This window comes from Podarcis filfolensis (assembly GCF_964270895.1).
Source record: "Podarcis filfolensis genome assembly, chromosome: 10".
Classification (NCBI taxonomy): Eukaryota; Metazoa; Chordata; class Lepidosauria; order Squamata; family Lacertidae; genus Podarcis; species Podarcis filfolensis.
In genome coordinates this window covers 62,352,095-62,372,738 of record NC_139612.1, presented here as the reverse complement: position 1 = coordinate 62,372,738, position 20,644 = coordinate 62,352,095, and the positions used below count along the sequence as shown (strand labels likewise).

Sequence of the window (20,644 nt, the reverse complement as noted above, 5' to 3'; positions counted from 1 at the left end):
GTTTTTATTACGGCCAAACAGTTTTATTACTGTTATTACGGCCAAACAGCCAGCGTACTGGGGTACAGTGGTACCTCAGGTTACATATGCTTCAGGTTACATACGCTTCAGGTTACAGACTCCTCTAACCCAGAAATAGTGCTTCAGGTTAAGAACTTTGCTTCAGGATGAGAACAGAAAACGTGCTCTGGCGGTGCGGCAGCAGCGGGAGACCCCATTAGCCATAGTGGTGCTTCAGGTTAAGAACAGTTTCAGGTTAAGAACGGACCTCCGGAATGAATTAAGTACTTAACCCGAGGTACCACTGTACTAGGCTTACTTACTTTCAAACATATATAGAGGAGTAAAATGAAAAATAGAGGAAAGGTGGCACAGACAGACAGAGAAAGGGTGCTCCTTTTGTCTCCAGCCCCACAGCCTCTTGGCCCCAGTTTGCCAACTGCAAGTAAGTGGCACCCAGCAGATTATTCCTCCCCAAATCATGAGACCCTTAGCGGAAGGTTCCTGACTCCTGAACTAGATGTCACAGAAAGGATCTTCACAAATGCCCCTCCGTTTGCTCACTGACTGCACCTGATGCACCATGTTGGTGTGCACCCTGCTTCTGCCTCCTGACTGCCACACTTGGGTTTGCTGATTGGAAGGTCGGTGGTTCGAATCCCCACGACGGAGTGAGCTCCCATTGCTCAGTCCCAGCTCCTGCCAACCTAGCAGTTCAAAAGCACGCCAGTGCAAGTAGATAAATAAGTACCGCTGTGGCGGGAAGGTAAACGGCATTTCCATAAGTTCTGGCTTCTGTCATGGAGTTCTGTTGCACCAGAAGCGGTTTAGTCCTGTTGCCACATGACCCAGAAAGCTGTCTGTGGACAAACGCCGGCTCCCTCAGCCTGAAAGCGAGATGAGCACTGCAACCCCATAGTTGCCTTTGAGTAGACTTCACTGTCCAGAGGACCTTTATCTTTACTTTTTACCTTTGCCTCCTGACTGCCACACTGCCATTGAAAGATCTGGATGGGGAGCCTAAGGACTCGCAGCTGAAATATCTGGAGGCTCAAAGGTCCCCACCTATATATATAGGCTAATGAACTTACATTTTGTTGAAAACAATAAGAAAGGAAAATCTTATTGTAGCAGAATGAGGCCTGGCTACTCAGTTCTTGCTCAGACAAAAAAATTCCCCAGAAATTTTAAAATGGCTATTTTCTTCAAGAGACCCGAGAGAAGTAGGATTTGATACAATTGTTCATATGCTAAAGAAAGTAAAAGACTGTCACAAAGATTATGCACATAATCTAAAAAATAAAATAAAAAATCTAATCTACCAACCCTTAAGAGCGTTGCAACATTCCACAACAAAAGAAGGGTAGCTGAAGCCAGTGTTTTCAGCATAATGCTGAAATTGCTATTTTCCCCCCATTGCTTCTAAGTGTTGTGACTTTTCACTGGTAGATCTTAAAACTCCAGAGCACATCAGCAGCGAAGAGTGAAAATTATGTTCACAGTACGTGGTGGTATCATTATTAGTACTCCTAACATTCTGTCACACTCTGGTATGATGGAACCAGAGTGGGGCTGTGCAGATATGAGCTGGCGGTAATTTGAGTTGTAATTTGAGAAGCAGTTTGGAGGAAGGGAGGGGATTTCCTCCAGACACCGGAGTCATGAATGATGGGGAGGGGCTGTAGCTCAGTGGGAGAGCACCTGCTTTGCATGCAGAAGGTGCCAGGTTCAATCCCCAGCCTCTCCAGGTAAGCAGACTCAAGCACCTGCCTAAAACCCCAGAAAGTTGCTGCTAGTTCATGTCGGCCAGTGGTTCTCAAGCTTTTTTCTCTGGGCCACACTTTCAGAATAAAAATTTGCTTATGGCAGTTTTTTATTGATATGAAGTACACTGGAAAACATCAAAAAACCTAAGATCATGGCCACTGGGCCCATCACCTCCTGGCAAATAGAAGGGGAAGAAATGGAGGCAGTGAGAGATTTTACTTTCTTGGGCTCCATGATCACTGCAGATGGTGACAGCAGTCACGAAATTAAAAAACGCCTACTTCTTGGAAGAAAAGCAATGACAAACCTAGACAGAATCTTTAAAAGCAGAGACATCACCTTGCCAACAAAGGCCCATATAGTTAAAGCTATGGTTTTCCCAGTAGTGATGTATGGAAGTGAGAGCTGGACTATAAAGAAGGCTGATCGCCGAAGAATTGATGCTTTTGAACTATGGTGCTGGAGGAGACTCTTGAGAGTCCCATGGACTGCAAGAAGATCAAACCAATCCATTCTGAAGGAAATCAGCCCTGAGGCTCCAATACTTGGGCCACCTCATGAGAAGAGAAGACTCCCTGGAAAAGACCCTGATGTTGGGAAAGATGGAGGGCATAAGGAGAAGGGGACGACAGAGGACGAGATGATTGGACAGTGTTCTCAAAGCCACCAGCATGAGTTTGACCAAACTGCGGGAGGCAGTGGAAGACAGGAGTGCCTGGCGTGCTCTGGTCCATGGGGTCACGAAGAGTTGGACACGACTAAACAACAACAACAACACTGGAAAACAAAAAGAAACAACTCCTAGTAAATGTGATGATACACTGGGCTAAAGTTTTTTGATATAATATTCAATTAGAATCATGGGAAAGATTATGGAAGGATGGTATTAATTTTACTGCATGCAGTGCACTTAAAGAAAATGTTATGAAAATGGTGTATAGATGGTATTTAACACCAGCTAAACTTGCTCAGAGCAGCTAAAGTCAAATATATAACATATTACCATAAAATCAAGTAATCAATTAAAATACATCCTAAAATCAAATCAGAATCAAAGTGAAATATAATCAGATGGCAACCCGCAAATTAGGGATGGGGACCTTAAATGCTCACCAGGCCTAACTGCTTATACTGATCTTATATGAGCCTGTGAGAAAAGTTGGGGGGGGGCTACTTTCATGCAAGTTCTTATGAGGAGAGAGCGGGAGTCAGGCTGTGCCTTGGCCAAAGGCCTGGAGGAACAGCTCCATCTTGCAGGCCCTGCGGAAAGATGTCAAGTCCCACAGGGCCCTAGTCTCTTGTGATAAGCGTCCCACCAGATCAGGGCCATGGCCGAAAAAACCCTGGCTCTGGTCAAGGCCAGCCTAACCTCCCTGTGGCCTGGGATCTCCAAGATGTTTTTATTTGAAGACCGTAAGGTCCTCCATGGGGCATACCAGGAGAAGCAGTCCCATACGTACGAGGGTCCTAGGCCGTATAGGGCTTTAAAGGTTAAAACCAGCACCTTAAACCTGATCCTGTACTCCACCGGGAGCCAGTGCAGCTGGTATAGCACTGGACAAATGTGATCCCGCGGCAAGGAAGTAAGTGGTGAGTACAGCACAATAAAGTACAGCACAACTCTTTAACCCCGTTGGGATCCTCGCAGTATGCTACAAGCCATTTTGCGCAAACGTAATATAAATAACTGCACTTTGTAAGTGCAGCAAAGCATCTCCTAGACCACACTGGGCAAGTTGAGAAACCACACAGAGCCCTGAAGTGAGTGAACTTGAAACTGTCAACATCTCTTCACTACTCTAACCTCCAGTCCACAAAAGAAGTCAGCAGATTGTCAAGTCCTGCTCTGCAAACTTTGCAGCAGGCATTTGAGGCAGCTTACATTTTGACCAAAAGTGCTAACGAAGGATGCCAATGCAGTGTTCATTTTCAGATCACGTAGGATTATCGAAACACAGCCAATTAATGATTGCTCTTCTTAACAAACCACTTAGCTGAGATCTTGCCGAATATTACCCTATCGGGGGGAAATACCACGAGCATCTTTTTCTTTCCCTGCAACTGCTGCCAAAATAGTTGCAAACTTCTTTTGCAGAATAAGGCATCCCTTCTGCTTTCTTTTTAAAGTGCTTCATCTACCTTTGCAACGTCTAATTGAACTTCCTAGAGAAGAATCTCAGACACAACCTTGTGATCTTTCTCAGGGAAAGATACGAAAGGGATGAGCATGTCACGCTTGCACAGAATCTGGAGAGAAGCCTAGAGAATTGGTTTAAAATACTTCTCGATGGCTTTAGTGGGGCTTCAGGCAGAAGCTAAATTTAAATCAGCTGGGGCAAGCAACCTGCAAAACTTTTGCTCTATGGATATTCAAATGCGACAGAGATGCTTTCTGGAGCTGAGCTGAGCTTCAGCATCCTGCTGGATCTCTCCACGTCCATTTATTTCAGCTGTTTTCAGATCTGGAAAGTTGCCTTTGGGGTGCCCGTCAGCAGAGCACAAAGGCAGTCTTCCTCGTGGCCAATATTCACGAATACAGTGCCTCTGGAACTGGAGTCTCCATTAGGCTGAGATTTACCATCTCTCCGTGAGGCTTGCATTCCAGTTCTTTGAAGCTGCATGTAGCAAACAGTAGCACACCTTCCTTGGGACCCATTTAAAAAGTCAGAAAAAGCAAGCAAACTCTCTTGCGTTCACAAAGCTTTTGAAAAGCAGACTTGCTACTTTGTCTTTGGACTTGGTCTAAAGTGCTGTGCTACTGTTGCTGTTTTGGATTCCTCTTGCCTTCCTCCCCGCCCCCCCCCCAAACTCCTCCTCTAATGACAAACACAGCTGCCTATATCTTCATATCTATGCAAAACTCTTCTCAATTTGGAAAGGGGAGGGAGGGGAGAGATTCTAACTTATCTTCGAAAAGGTGCAGAAATCTGCTAGCGTACAAGTCACACCCTTACAGTTCACAGTTCACAGGAGACATTTTGCAAAATGCGTTTGCTTCCACGTTTCAAAAAAATAAATAAATTGAAATTGAATTGCAGCATTATATGTCTGCAAATCTCCCCGGTTAGCTGATAGAAGCTTGTTATTAGGAAGCAATGGCAAATAAATAAATTAATAATCCTGGGAGCGTCTTGGGATGTGGCACTTATTTATGAGCTAGGAGGAGAAAACAGCCCCTCCGTCTTCTGCAGATTCCCACAGTCTTCTTATCCGAAAATCCCAGAGATTGCTATTGGGTCTGCCCTTGGCCAGAGCACAGAGTTGAAGAGAAATCCCATGGGGGGAATCTGTCCATGCTGTTCTTGACAAAACAACCTCGGTTATTCTAGGATCCCAGCCGCGTTTGTTAGAATAAAGTCCCTGATGTGAGGGCGCTTCACTCTCTCAGAAGGCAAAGTTCACTGCAGTTGTGTGTTCCCCATGCAAAGCTTAGCTTTGAGAGTTTAAATATGCTGCTTTATTATCATTGCATCCATTGATTTAGGATTAGTTTTTCTTTCCTTTCTGACTTTTCTCTCTCCCTTCCTTTTATTGGGGGGGGGGGGGCGGGGAAAGAGCAAGAGTAACAGCTGCAAAAAGACAGTGTCTCCGAGTCCTTTCTCAGCGAGCCAAAGCGTTTTAAGGAGGAATGATTTTTTAAAAAAAGGGAAAAAAGAGCAAAACTTGGAAAGAGGAGCATTCTTAGCTGGAAAGTATGTCAACAATGCCTTTCTACTACTGCTGAAGCTACTACTCTCCGAATGGTAGATCAATAATACTCTGCAAAGTGCAAGCAGACAAACGCATTGATACGACAATGAAATTTTCCCCCAAAATAAAACAAACCCCACTCCTCATTTTTTCCCCTTAATAGGCTGGTGTGGGGGGGACAAGCAAAATGCCATCTCCATCCGAAGGGATGCTTTTCCATTCTCCCTCCCCACACAGGCGTACACAAACAAAGCCGAGGCAATTAAAATAATTTAATGCTTCCTGTCTGAGGGATCCCGGAGGACCAGGAGCCCAGTCCAAGATTCAAGAGCGAGAAAGAGAGAGATTTTCTCCCCTTCTCACACAGTCGCTCAGCTTTCTAGCAACATGCACAGAGACACCCCAACCCCAAACTCTCCCCACGCTGCAGGGAGATCAATAAAGAGGAGGAGCCTTTTTGGACCAGACAAAAAAAAAACAAAACCATCTCTCTCTCTAACCCAGTATTCTGCTTCCAGCGGAGGACAGCTAGGTTTAGCTCCGAGCAGGAGCTGGGCGCTAAAGCAACAGCTTCTGCCACGCTTCCTTCTCCGTCCCCCCACGAGGATCTGGGTTTGCAGAGAGGCCGGGGAGGCGGGCCAAACCAAGCTGCAAAGTTTTTGAAAGCGCCTCGCCAAGGGTCCCATTGGCGAGGCGCGCATGGCCTCGCTGGTGCATGCATGTATACCTCTCTCTCTCTCTCTCTCTCTCTCTCTCTCTCTCTCTCTCTCTCTCTCCAGCACCATGGCCAGAGGAGGGGGGGGTGGCATGATCCCGGTGCGTGTCTGCCAAGGTGGGGGAGAAAGGGGGCAGCAACTGAGATCTACACACACGCCAAAAAGAGAGAGAGAATAAAACGAGGGCGATATGGGGCTCGAATCTTGCGCGCCACCCCTTCGCTCTCCATCCGCCTCCCTCATCTCCTTGCAGCCAGTTGTAATAAACACTGAGCACCGTTTGATCCGGAGCGATCCTGGGAAAGTGTTGGGGGGTGGAGAGAGGAAGTGCAGATCCCACCAGCACGGCTGGTTCCCCAGCAGATCCCACCCACCCACCCTTCACACGCTCGCGCAGAGAAAGTTCTCCGTGGCTCCGTCTTTTTGCAAAAACCTACCCGGTTTTCCTCTCTCGGGCCTGGAGAGATTCGGCCGTCAGACGCGGAGATGGCGAAGAGCGGCAGAGAGATATACTGGAGGGAAGGAAGGAGGGAGGGAGAGAGATACCGTCTCTCTCTCTCTCTCTCTCTCTTTTTCTGTCTGTGCCTTGATCTGCTGGCTTCCCTTTTTCTCAAGGACGAGGTGAAATCCCTTAGCTGGTCATGAGGCAGCTGGAGAGACAAACAGCACCACAAGGCGAGCGCAAATGACAAAAGCGGGTGGGGTGGGGGAAGAGATCCAAGAAGTAGCAGGGGAGGGGGGGACAAGAAAGAACCCTCCCGGAGAAGCGTGCAGGTTAATTGCGTGTGAATGCGTGCGTAGAGGAGATGCACCGACACGCATGGGCGTTCGCTTGCAAAATAATAATAATAATCTCGCAATAGATGCTCGAAGTTACTTCCAGCCTCCCCTCCCCTCCACGTGATGTGATGTTTTGTTGGGGGGAGGGTGGCCGGGACTGGAGATGGTGCCCCCTAAAGATGGATGGGGGGGGGAGAGAGATGAGTCGCCTTTTTTGCACATACAAACACCCGGCTGCTGTCTTCCTCTGATCTTTTTTGCTCTTCCCCCCTCTGCCCAACTTCCAATAGGATCACCTCCACCCTCCAGACCTCCCAGCTGGGGCTAAAGGCAGGCCGACGCCAGGGCTGGGGCTGGGGGGCGGAGCTGGGGTCTCTCTCCCCCCTCCGCCCCGCCCTCCGCCCCGCCCTTCCTGCCAACGTGCTGCGGGGGCGGATTGTAAACAACGGAGCTGGTAATTGACGCGGGGCGCAGCGGCGCGCGGCGCGGACGCGGGGGAGGAGAGGGGGGCGCAATCGCGGGAGGCCGCTTCAAAGGTATTCCCCCTCCCACTCTTCAATGCAAAAAAGGACAGAGGAAGGAAAAGGGAGAGTTAATGGTATTCCTCTTTCTATTCCCCCTTCTGTGAGCGTGGAGGGGGTCCCAGAAGGAACACACACACACCCCGGCTCTCAGATTTCCAGCTTTCCTTTATTATTTCATATATATTGTCATGTGGATAATCTGAGACACGTTGCAAAGTGCGCAGGAACTATCCATCTTCAAATATATATATTTCGTAAGAAATTAGCCTGCATCGTTTTACTACAAAAATAAATCCATGCCCCTTTTTTGTCGATTTAAAGGATCATCGACAGCATGATGTTCACGCGCGCGCCGTGCAGCAGGATCCTAAACTTGTCTGTTCAGGCGCAAGTGCCGCTGGGAACAGCGGGGCTTACTCCGGAGCAAGTGTGCATGGGATCGCAGCAGCCTCAGAGCGCAACCTGCAGCGCGTCTGCTCAGAAAGAAGCGCTGCTGAATTCAGAGGGGCTTATTCCTAAGGCGCTGGACCTACGCTGGGATCCTTCGGATATCAGCGATTCCATCGGGGCTTACTCCCGAGTAAACATGCGTAGAGACCGGCTGAACGTAGAGATGCGCCTGTTTTCGTCAACTCGTTGCCTGTTGCTCTCTTCTTCCACCCCACCCCGCCGCTGAAAGTTAGATTGTAAGCACCTCGGGGCAGAGACCTGTCTATTTTGCCTCTCGGTCCGTCTGCAAGGCTCCTTGTAAGCTGGTGATCTGGGAGCTATCCCCATCGGATCATTTCCCCTAATTGCGCGCTTACTTGGGAGCAAACCTCCACTCAGTTCAGTGCGACTTACTCGCGAGTAAGGGGTTGGTAGGGATTGCACTGAGCAAGCAGCTGTCAAATCTCAGAAAAGAAAAGAAAAGAAAAACGATTGCTTTTTGGTTCCCTTCACTTTAATGTCCGATGACTTCCAGTTGCGATTAAGAGCACAAATTCTGTGCTCGCAAAGCATCGCAAAAGTTGCTCAGCGGATTCTTGGATTAACCCTTTGCGGGGTGGGTGCAAAGGCAAAGCGAAGACGGAGACAGAACCAGCGACATCTCCGAGGAGGAGGCGGTTCAGAGACGCGGCTGCTTTAAAACGAAGCGCGGAGGGGGGCGTCGGAGAAAGAGAAAGTGAGAGAAAGCTGCGTGGTGGGGGGTGTGAGGAAAGACATCCGTTTCACAAGCTGCTCCCAAGAAATCGACGCCCTGTCATATCCCTCTGGCTGTCCCAAGGCTGACGGTGGAGAGGAAGGGGCGGGGCCTGCAAGAGGCTCCTCCCCTCGCCCAGCCTGGGAAGAAGGAAAGTTGCATCATCAGCCACAGAAAGACCTTCGATAATTCACAGAGCAGAAATGAACTAATCCGAGTGCGCTGGCCTTGAAATGCAAACCGGCAGTTGCCGCTGTCATTTTTTGCAGTGCTTGATTCTTGTGTGTGTGTGTGCATTAGTATTAATAATGGGTTAGTGCATCTCGTGGTTCCAGCCCACCTGGCTGGGGGCAGGATTTCTGCATTGGAAGGGGTTGGACTAGATGACCCTCGGGATCCCATCCTGATCAGTGGGACTCTTTGAGAATGGCACGTTTCCAAAGAGATGGGTATTTATTTGCGTCTCTACATGGTTTGTGGAGAGAAGGGGATATTCTGAAAGTTGTTCTGCTTCAACTAGCCCACTTGTTCTACCACCATCACATTGCTCTATATCTATATCTATATATCTATATCTATATCTATATATATATATATATATGTGTGTGTGTGTATATATATATATATATATATGAGGATTAAAAAAAAAAGTAAAGAGGGGAGGAATGACTGGAAAGTGTGTGTGAAAATGAGGCTGTGTAGTACAGTGGTACCTCTGATTACGTACTTAATTCGTTCTGGAGGTCCATTCTTAACCTGAAACTGTTCTTAACCTGAAGCACCACTTTAGCTAATGGGGCCTCCTGCTGCTGCCGCGTCACTGGAGCACGATTTCTGTTCTCATCCTGAAGCAAAGTTCTTAACCTGAGGTACTATTTCTGGGTTAGCGGAGTCTGTAACCTGAAGTGTATGTAACCCAAGGTACCACTGTATAACCTCTGCACAAAGTGATCAGCTTAGAATCGTAGAATTTTATCGTGTTTTTAATATTCTGTTAGGAGCCGCCCAGAGTGGCTGGGGAAACCCAGCCAGATAGGCAGGGTATAAATAATAAATTATTATTATTATTATTATTATTATTATTATTATTATTATTAGTCACGAGGTTCATCTAGTTCAACCCCCTGCAATGCAGGAGTCTTTTGCCCAAGGAGGGGCTTGAACCCACGAACCTGAGATTAAGAATCTCATGCTCTGCTTAGATCTATATCATCTAACCTCCCCTAAAGCTTTGTGCAAACAAATCTGGATGGCTGCTCTGTAAACTGGTAGTCTAGAAGGGACCCTAGCTTGGAATTTGCCTTTTTCACAGCTGCCGCACCCTGGGTCAACATATTCCTTGAGATATCTACCAGGACTCCAAGGTTCCAGCCCCATGAGCGTATATGTGGAGCAAGGAAAAGTATTGTGGGGCACTGTAAAAACGTTGTTGTTGTTGGGGAAATTGGGTAGTGGAAGAATCCTGTTTCATAAGAACATATAAAGCACCCTGCCAGATCAGGCCAATGGTCTATCTAGACTTGGGTCTCCCAATGGTTTTGGACTATAGTTCCCATCATCCCTGACCATTGGTACTGTTAGCTAGGGGTGATGGGTGCTGTAGTCCAAAACCAGGTGGAGACACAAGTTTGGGAAATCCTGATCAGTGCCAGATTTACGTATAAGCTAAACAAGCTATAGTTTAGGGCCCCACTCTCTTGGGGGCCCAAAAAAAATTTAAAGGGGGAAAAACTGGATGTACATATCCAAAATATAAGATAAACAAATAAAATAAAACCTACATACAGCAACAGTGCTTTGTGTTGTGATGTAAGTAATGGGTCCCGCCTGCTAGCCTGCTCCCTAAAACATTCAACGCAAAAAAGCAGCAACAATTTGTTGTTGACAAAGGACAGCTGGACATATAAAGGGCCCCAATACCCTCAGTACCTTAAAGGTAAAGGGACCCTTGACCATTAGGTGCAGTCGTGACCGACTCTGGGGTTGCAGCGCTCATCTCGCTTTATTGGCCGAGGGAGCCAGCGTACAGCTTCCAGGTCATGTGGCAAGCATGAGCCGGAGCGGTACCTATTTATCTACTTGCACTTTGACGTGCTTTCGAACTGCTAGGTTGGCAGGAGCAGGGACCGAGCAACGGGAGCTCACCCTGTCGCGGGGATTCGAACCGCCGACCTTCTGATCAGCAAGTCCTAGGCTCTGTGGTTTAACCCACAGCGCCACCAGTACCTTAGGGCCTCATCAAACCTAAATCTGGCCCTGATCCTGATCCAGAGCATTACATTTTCATAGTGGCCATCTAGATGTCTCTAGGAAGACCACCAGTGAGAAGATGTGATCACACATCTGTCTCCTGCTAAAGATCCATGGCAACTGATATTCAGGGACACACAGCCTCTGATGCTGAAGCCATCATGGTTAGCAGCTATCCATCATCTTATCCTCCTTGAATGTGTCTAATCCCCTTTTAAAGTTGTCCCCACTGGTGGCTGTTATACATTGTGGTAGCCAATTCCAGAGGTCACCTATGCACAGCATGACTCTCTCAGGGGAAGGAATCCTAACAGAGGGGTGTGTGCAGAGCCCTTAAAGCACATTGCACTTCCCTCCCTGAAAATATAGACCCTTCTTTTGCACTACAGCTAGGAACCTGTGGCCGTCCAGATGTTGTTGGACACCAACTCCCATCAGTCATTCCCAGCATGGCCAACGATCTGGGATAAGGGACCTGGAGTCCTGCAGCAGCATTTGGGAAATTGGCTAGTTTTACTGATGCCCCAAAAGGAGGGAAGAGGAATTGTGCCAAGGGGACAAGTACACAATCTGAAGAGAGAAACAAAATGTCTTGTTTTTTATTGATTGTTTTGCACCTGACCTGGAGAAGGGAAAGGGAAAGTGAGTGCTTGGTCAGGCAGGCTAGGGACAATTTCGGCTGAATTGCTAAGGAAGGAAAGAAACAATTCTAGCACTAGAGTCAGATTGATCAAAGAGAGAGAGAAAGTTGGGTTATTGTTATTCTATGCAAGGAAAATCTTATTTTCTACAAATACTTGAGACTCAGCTAGACTGGTAAAGAAAAAGCGATTTATATGTGTTGTATGTGTGATATGGAGGGATGTGGGTGGCACTGTGGGTTAAACCACAGAGCCTAGGACTTGCCGATCAGAAGGTTGGCGGTTCGGATCCCCGCGACGGGGTGAGCTCCCGTTGCTTGGTCCCTGCTCCTGCCAACCTAGCAGTTCAAAAGTGCAAGTAGATAAATAGGTACCGCTCCAGTGGGAAGGTAAACGGCGTTTCCATGTGCTGCTCTGGTTTCGCCAGGAGCGGCTTAGTCATGCTGGCCACATGACCTGGAAGCTGTACACCGGCTCCCTCGGCCAATAAAGCGAGATGAGCGCCGCAACCCCAGAGTCGGCCACGACTGGACCTAATGGTCAGGGGTCCCTTTACCTTTTTATGTGCGATATAACATTGTGCCACCAGATGGCGATGTGGAGTTCTGTTTTTCTCTACCAGTTTTCCTTGTTTAAATGTACAATGCTTTAAACTGAAACGCTTCTTTGATGTGTCTAGATGCTGCCTTGATAGTGACTGAGACCAATAATTAACAGAAGGATCAAACACTCTCCCCGATTTCTTTGGGACTTTCAAGACATCAGCTGGAAGGATTCGTGAGCATTCTGCACTCTGTTTCTGCTTTGGCAGCTCTGTTGCATAGGACAGCCTTTCCTAGCCTGCAGCTCCCATCAGCCCCAGCCAGCACTCCTGTTGGTAGGAAAGGCTGGGGAGGTTAGGAATGCTTAACTTGAGGAAGAGCCAATTAAGAGGCAATCATCAGTGTTTCCCAAACTTGGGTCTCCAGCTGTTTTTGGACTACAATTCCCATCATCCCTGATCACTGGTCCTGCTAGCTAGGGGTGATGGGAGTTGTAGTGCTGGTTTTCAGTGAGATCTTGCCCCAAATTGCGTGAGATTCTGCACAAGACATCACATGATTTTGACATCTCGCCCCAAATCAGCGCCAATGACAGTGGGGATTCTCCGCCGCTGGGCAGCTTCTGCAGCCTGAGGCAGTGAACTCCCCCTGCCTAATGGCTGGGCCGGCTCTGTCAGAAGCCCTGCAAAAGCCAGGGTCCCCAAATTGTGCATACAGAGCCCACTCTTTCCGTGGATTCAGAGTCCGCACATTTGGTCACGACTTTCACGGACAACATTCACGGCACAAGCACGATAGATCACATCCATCCTGCACATTTATGCACACTGAACAGTCATGGTTCCGTTCCAAGAATCCTGGGAGCTGTAGTTCACAACCCCTAGTACCCTTAACAAACTACAGTTCCCAGCATTCTTTGGGGGGGGGGAGCCATGTATGCTAAAGTGGTACAAGAGTGCTTTAAATATATGGTACAGATGGGCCCATAGACCGATATGCCAGCATGCAAATACCCTTTTAAGAACACATTAGTTATTTATATGGCTCTGCGCAGTCTGCTGGGAGAGCTTGTTTGCAAATATTTATTCTTGTCTTTAGTGAAGATGTTTTTTTTTGTTTGTTTGTTTTTTTCCATGATGTTCCAAACCTTTTTTGTCAAGCCTTTGTTAGTTGTGCTCGGAAGAACTCCAGGCAGCATAAAAGAGAAAACAATGGAGTACTTTACAAAGCAGCCCTGAATTATGGGGTTCGCAACCCACACGCAGGTACAATAAGATAATCTCACCCCTGTTTGCATGCAGGAAGCTTTTTATTTCAAAAGCTACCCTGCGGCACCCTCCTCCCGTTTTTTTATTCCTCCTCAAGCCGGTACTTGTCATTGAGAAAACCGTCACCCATGCCGATGCCCCCAGACGCATTACTAGTTCTTTTTAGTTCAATAGCAAAGAGTGAGAGAAGCCAAAGGAGGTATATGCCCATCTCAACATATGCACACTCCAGAATGGATATTCTGTATCTAAACGGGGAGTGACAAAAGTGAGAAGCAGGAGGAAATCAGAAACCACTCTGTGCTGTAATCAAAATGCCCATTATGATGATGGATGGATAGACGGATGGTGTATTTGAATGGCGGGTGGGGTTGAGGGAATGTCAAACAATACAATCGTGGAGTTTTACAGCTGGCAGGGATTCCTGGAGGTCGTCTATTACAACCCGCCTGTGCAATGCAGGAATTTTGCAACCACAGCAGGGATGGGGAACACAAACCTGAGGGCCAGGTGTGGCCCTCCAGCCCTCTCTATCTAATGCAGGGGTAGGCAACCTAAGGCCCGGGGCCCAATCGCCTTCTCAATCTGGCCCGTGGATGATTCGGGAATCAGCGTGTTTTTACATGAGTAGAATGTGTCCTTTTATTTAAAATGCATCTCTTGGTTATTTGTGGGGCACAGGAATTTGTTCATTTTTCCCCTCAAAATATAGTCCGGCCCACCACATGGTCTGAGGGACGGTGGACCGGCCCACGGCTAAAAAAGGTTGCTGACCCCTGATCTAATGCTTCGGGGCACTGCCCAGGCCACACCTCTAGTGGCGTAGCAAGGTCAAGTGGTACCCGGTGTGGAAAATATCTTGTTACCCCCCCACACATTGATTTTTGTATTTTTTTGCCTGCAAAAATGGTTTGACTTTATTTTATATTTTTTTTGGGGGGGGGAGCCAGAGTTGTTGACCTTCTTTTGAGGAACCAGAGTTGTTGAGCCTTTTCTGTGGATATCATGTGCCTGGAGGAGTTTGCCTTCCACCCAAAAACTGAGGGGAAGCCTGCACACAGCAAAGTAACAGTGTCCCTCACAGATGTTCAGTGACGCACAGCATTTGTCACACACCCCTCGGAGGTGACACCCGGAGCAAAACGCACCCACCGCACCCCCTTGCTCCGCCCCTGCACACCCCTCATTCGCTTTGCACCCCGTGACTGCTAGGTCATATTTAACCAGAGAGTTTCTGTTTCTGTTTCTAATGCCATGTTCCATTGTGGTGTGTGATATGCATATATCATCTTCTATTTTGTCCATTGTAGAGCAGGACATTGGCCTACTGTGTGTATACACACACACACACACACACACACACACACACACACACACTGCAAAATGAAATTTTATTTTTTTTTAAAAAAAAACATAAACAAGTCTCATTAAAATATTTCAAGACTGGATTGCAACAAATGAACTCTGTGTGGGGCTTCCCTTACTCTTCATCCAGAAGTGCAGAATGAAGCTGCATGGTTGCTGGAAGGAACGAGACCCTGGCAGGAAAGAGCACTTTTGCTCAGAGACCTGTGCAGTGGTACCTCGGGTTAAGTACTTAATTCGTTCCGGAGGTCTGTTCTTAACCTGAAACTGTTCTTAACCTGAAGCACCACTTTAGCTAATGGGGCCTCCAGCTGCCGCCACGCCAACACTGCACGATTTCTGTTCTCATCCTGAAGCAAAGTTCTTAACCCGAGGTACTATTTCTGGGTTAGCGGAGTCTGTAACCTGAAGCGCCTGTAACCTAAATAAAGCGTATGTAACCCAAGGTACCACTGTACTGTTTGTTGATTTGCTGCTGGGCCACGTTCAAGGTGTTCTTATTAGTATATAAAGTTCTTAACCTCTTGGGACCAGTTTACCAGCAGGATCAGCTTAACCCATATATATACCTCCTCCGCTGCTTAAATCTACAGAACTGTTACAGGTACCCAAACAATGCAGGCTTCTTCACTGTACAGTGGTACTTTGGGTTAAGAACTTAATTCGTTCCGGAGGTCCGCTCTTAACCTGAAACTGTTCTTAACCTGAAGCACCACTTTAGCTAATGGGGCCCCCCGCTGCTGCCGTGCCGCCAGAGCACGATTTCTAGTCCCATCCTGAAGCAAAGTTCTTAACCTGAAGCACTAGCAGAGTCTGTAACCTGAAGCGTATGTAACCTGAAGCGTATGTAACCTGAGGTACCACTGTACTCTTTTCAGGGCCTGCTAAAAACATTTTTGTTTAGGCAAACCTGCCAGCTTATGTAACATATTGACACCTATGTTTTAGTCCGGTTTTTAGCTCATTGTTAATTTGAATTTTTTAATGTTTTAAATAATTGTTTTTACAGTTGATCACTTCATTGCTCCTTTTGTAAAACCACTTTGAGCTTTCACTTTTACAATCAAGCACGATGCTGTGGGATGTTCCTTCCGGTTTGGCTGAAATTTAAAGCAGCTGGGAGATGAAAGCCACATTGGTTCCACTGAATGTTCTTAACTTTGGCAGGATCATGCCCCATCTTTGGTCGCTGCTCCTGATTGCTCGCTGGTCTTGTTGAAATGCACTCATTTAGCCAAGATATTGTTCACATAGCTGCAGACCCTCCAAGTGTCTCTATTTTCCAGGGACAGAAGCCGTCCTGGTTTCTGATTTGATCCTGGAATGTGCAGCTTTTCTTTAAGACATCTCTATTTTCATTGGGGACGCGGGTGGCGCTGTGGGTTAAACCACAGAGCCTAGGACTTGCAGATCAGATGGTTGGCGGTTCGAATCCCCGCGACGGGGTGAGCTTCTGTTGCTCGGTCTCAGCTCCTGCCAACCTAGCAGTTCGAAAGCATGTCAAAGTGCAAGTAGATAAATAGGTACCAATCCGGCGGGAAGGTAAATGGCGTTTCTGTGCGCTGCTCATTTACTATTTTCATTGGAGAAACATTGGAGGGTATGGAGCTATGCAACTCCTGAACCAAGGAGATAACAAACTATACAACCATTAGAAGACATCTGAAGGCAACCCTGTACAGTGGTACCTTGGTTCTCAAAATTTATCCATTCCAGGAGTCCATTCGACTTCCGAAACCATTCAAAACCAAGGTGTGACTTCCGATTGGCTACAGGAGCTTCCCGAACTCAAGCAGAAGTTGGACGTTTGGCTTCCAAAAAACTGGAGCGCTTATGTCCGGGTTTGCAGTGTTCGGGAGCCGATTTGTTTGGCAACTAAGCCGTTCGGGAACCAAATGACTGTATAGGGAAGTTTCTTTATATTTAATGTTTTATTATGTTTGTGTATATATTGAAAGCTGCCCGGAGTGGCTGGGGCAACCCGGGCAGGGAATATTAATGATGATGATGATAAATGGAATAGGACATCTCTGTGGGTTAAACCACAGAGCCTAGGACTTGCCGCTCAGAAGGTCAGCGGTTCGAATCCCCACGATGGGGTGAGCTCCCGTTGCTCGGTCCCTGCTCCTGGCAACCCAGCAGTTCGAAAGCATGTCAAAGTGCAAGTAGATAAATAGGTACCGCTCCAGCGGGTATGAGTGCCGCAACCCCAGAGTCAGCCATGACTAGACCTAATGGTCAGGGGTCCCTTTACCTATTTTCATTGGAGAAATGTTGGAGGATATGTCGTTGTTCATGCCTGAAGTCACTAAAGAGTCACAATAGTTTTTTATTCTGAAGCGCTTATATTTTCACCTAACTGAGCCTCTTCAATCACACTCTGCAGGATTGCCCTTGTTGGTGTGTTCTTCTAGCTGGCTGTAGCTGTATTAAGTCATCATTCCTCAAGGAAAAGGGCGACTATCGCTCCCTCTTTAAATTATGGTTTCTGGTGACTTGAGCAAAGGAAGCGTTTGCAACCCCCCTCTAGTGGAGAAAGCCTGCCATTGCAGAGGTTGCTTTCCCAATAGATGTTAGGCCTCTCTGCTGCCTGCATAATCTTCAAGTGGTTGATAAATTAAATCCCTTCACTCATCCATCATTTCAAACACAGCGTGTCAGAAGTAGGTGCAGCACCACTCGTAATTCTCGTTTTGGGATGCAGGGAAGTGTCTGCAGCTGAACACAGTGCAGGCCAATCCAAGCCTCTCACTGAAGCACACTTAAAACTGAGGGATCCTCAGAACTTTCCTTTTAATTAATTGCTGGTTTAAAATAAAAATAGCACTCTGGAACCATGGATACCAGCACAATGATTTTGTCTTAGGGAGGGATGAAATTTCCTGGAGAAAAAGGATATATATATATATATATATATATATATATATATATATATATAATCAATATGACCTTAATGGATTTACTGTGGGGTAGGGCTGGTGTGTGTTTGTGCGTATGGGCGACAGTGGAGCCAAGATAGGTTTTGTGAACATTTGTATCAGAGTACCTCCACCAATTTTTCAAGCATTGCCTCCTAGGGGACAAAATAATTTGCCCTGTTCAGGAAGCCTTGCCCTCACTCTGAATGGGCTTTGTCTTCACTCTGAATGGGCTTTGTTTACTCATTGTGATATTTGCCAGCAGCTAAAGCCGAATGGCTGCATAACTTTAGGATATCCTGCCCACTCTATGAACTCTGACTGGTCAGTATCACACATGTAGGTGAATCAGAAAGACTTGTCCTCTGTCTGAATGGACTTTGTAGTCCATGACATCAGCGCATAGCCAATTCTGATTGGGTATGAGGAACTACGACAAAATTGTTCACCCTACATGTATTTTTACATGTATTTAAGAAAGGACACACACTTCAAAAACATATGGAAAGGAAGGAAAGGAAAGAAGGAAATAAGATAATACAACTGATATAAAATACACACAAAATACAAATTTTGGTTGTTGCAATCACAGTCCGTGGAAAGAATTATTCTTGGTACTGGGAGTAAGAGTAGTACTCTTTTCCCCCCCTTTCCTAAATTTTATTTTATGTTATTACATATAACAATACAAATGTTTGAGAGATACAGAAATGAACAATGTTTGTCATCAAACAATCCACAACTTTAAAAAGAAAATGATGCTGAGTGGATAAATGGTTTCGATTTGTGTTTGTGTTATTCTTTTTAATAATAAAGTTGTTGTTTTTTAATTCTTGTTTTATGAAAAACAAACAAACCACCCCCTAAGATGGGCAGCGCATTCACCGGCCCCAGTCTGGCTAATTACAACACCAGTCCCTACCCAACAGAGACCTGCTGATTTTCAGCAGTTGCGAGCCAGGGACTTGAATACAGGGTGAACCATTTCCTACCTGGGTGAGCCTCGTTTTGTACATTTGCCATGCAAGGAGGGGAGAAAATTGAGATCAGCGCTCACAGTGTGCAACACACGGCCTTCTCGACTCTTTCCCCCATGAGCTACTTTCCCTAGCTATCACTCAGCGCATGCCGGCATCATCCGAAGAGAAGGTGAGAGAGCTTCAGAGCGGGACAATTTACAACAGCAGGTGAAGATTGTAACGTCTCTGATCAAAGCAAGGTAGGCACTGCCTATCCCAGCAGCCTCTGCAGGTAGCTATCTATATTTATTAGGTCGTCGGGTGTTTGACACTGTGGGGAATGTTACGAGAATTACCTGCCTTGTTTATGCATGCTTGTCTTACAAAAGCCACACACGTACTTCGCAAGTTCTCCTGCTGAATTTTCAACGCGCCGCGACTGCATTTCTAAGTGCTGGTACCTTGGGCCGCCTTCAAAGGCAATTTGTTTCCTGCCTGATTCTTTGCACGGCCCCTTTTGCTGTCTCCCACTGGAGGTTGGTCCATTCGGGCAAAGGGGGCACTGCCCTGCCAACTTTAGTCTGCCCTCAACCAACGCCCGCCTGCTTGCCTTCTTATCTATAGGCAGTCCAAGGGGTAGAATTGTCTACCAGCTTCCTCCTCTATGTTGCTGTTCAAGAATGCAGCAGCAAGACGGATGGGGACCAAAGTAAACTTGGTTGGCACTGCCTGTCATTGGCTCTGGCGCCACCTACTGTTAGCTCCCCGCACTCTGCCCAACCAGTGACAACGGGCATCTGCCACCACTGCCCTTTACCCCATTTATATCTTATAGCTTAATCACAGGCAACTCCCCATTTACGCACACTGTATTTGTGTGTGCAATTCTTGTTTTTATCTATAAGCTGTCCTGAACCCTGCCAGGGAAAAAGACTGTGTGTAAATAAATAAAATAACAACAACTACAACAAGAATGCACATTTTTGCAAAGCAATTTCCCCCTATTTATTTAAGGATTTCATATATCACCTAATACTAAAACAGTCTCTAAGCCGTTTGCCATGTATTGCACTTTGTATGCTATTTTGCACTAATACGTGCATTTTTGTCCATACTTTACCCTAGTATATGTGCTCTATCATAAACATTACTTGGTTGGAGAGCTGCACTGAAAAATGAGTGGCAATTTCAAAGGCTGGCTGTGTTTGGCTCACTTATTGTTTCAACAGGTGCTTATAAGTGCTACCTGGGTTGAATTTCTCCCCCATCCATAGATACGACCCTTTGCATTGCTTTTATATTTTATTTTTAAATCTGTTTGTGCATTGTCCTGTAATTAAAAGAATATGAAAGAAAAATATAAATACATTCTGTAGTCAAAGGAAGCTTGGGCAAAAGATTCCTGCATTGGACTAGATGACCCTTGTGGTCCCATCCAACTCTACAATTCAATTATTCTAAATATTAACGAGATTCAGTCTGGTTTCTTACATAATGGTGTGTGTTTTTTAACCTGCTTGTTACTCACTTGACTCCAGTGGCAAGCCAAAGGGATGAAACTGTAGTCCATTTTCTTAATACAATGAAGGTTGTTTCAATTGAATTAGTTCCAATGGTCACACGACATTTCTAGGTTCAATATCACTGCGAATATTCTGAAGGTTCTCCGACCTTTTCATCAATGAAACAAAGTGAATCGCATGAGAACTGGGTCACTGGGTCAGAGAAAAGTGGAACTCTTACCTTTGCTAGCTCTGTTTTGTTCTGCCTTTGGAAAACACATGTGCGCAGCACACCTTGGCTCAATATACATTCTAAATTTAAACAATATCTTCTCCAGGAAAGATAGCAGACCCAACGGAACACCTGGGAGCTTTTGAACTGGTTTAATTCTTCAGTGATTATACACTGGAGTCTCATCAGATTTTATCTCTGTCAGAGTACCTGGCTTCAGAATGGGATTCCCCCCCCAACTCTACATCGCTCACTCATTTCATCCGCCCCATAGCAATTACGGGTGGCACCATTTTTCTCCCCTTAT

General features: G+C 46.5%; 1 protein-coding gene across 4 annotated transcripts in view; it reads right to left on the bottom strand.

The window, feature by feature from the left end:
• The window catches only part of SOX5 (SRY-box transcription factor 5), a 770,837-nt gene extending 763,564 nt beyond the window's left edge, over positions 1–7,273 (bottom strand). For all 4 annotated transcript variants that reach the window (XM_083572723.1, XM_083572728.1, XM_083572719.1 and 1 more), the window contains exon 1: positions 6,611–7,273. The gene's annotated coding sequence lies outside the window, so the exon portion shown is untranslated. The remainder of the gene's footprint in view (positions 1–6,610) is intronic.
• Between the last annotated feature and the right edge of the window lie 13,371 nt (positions 7,274–20,644).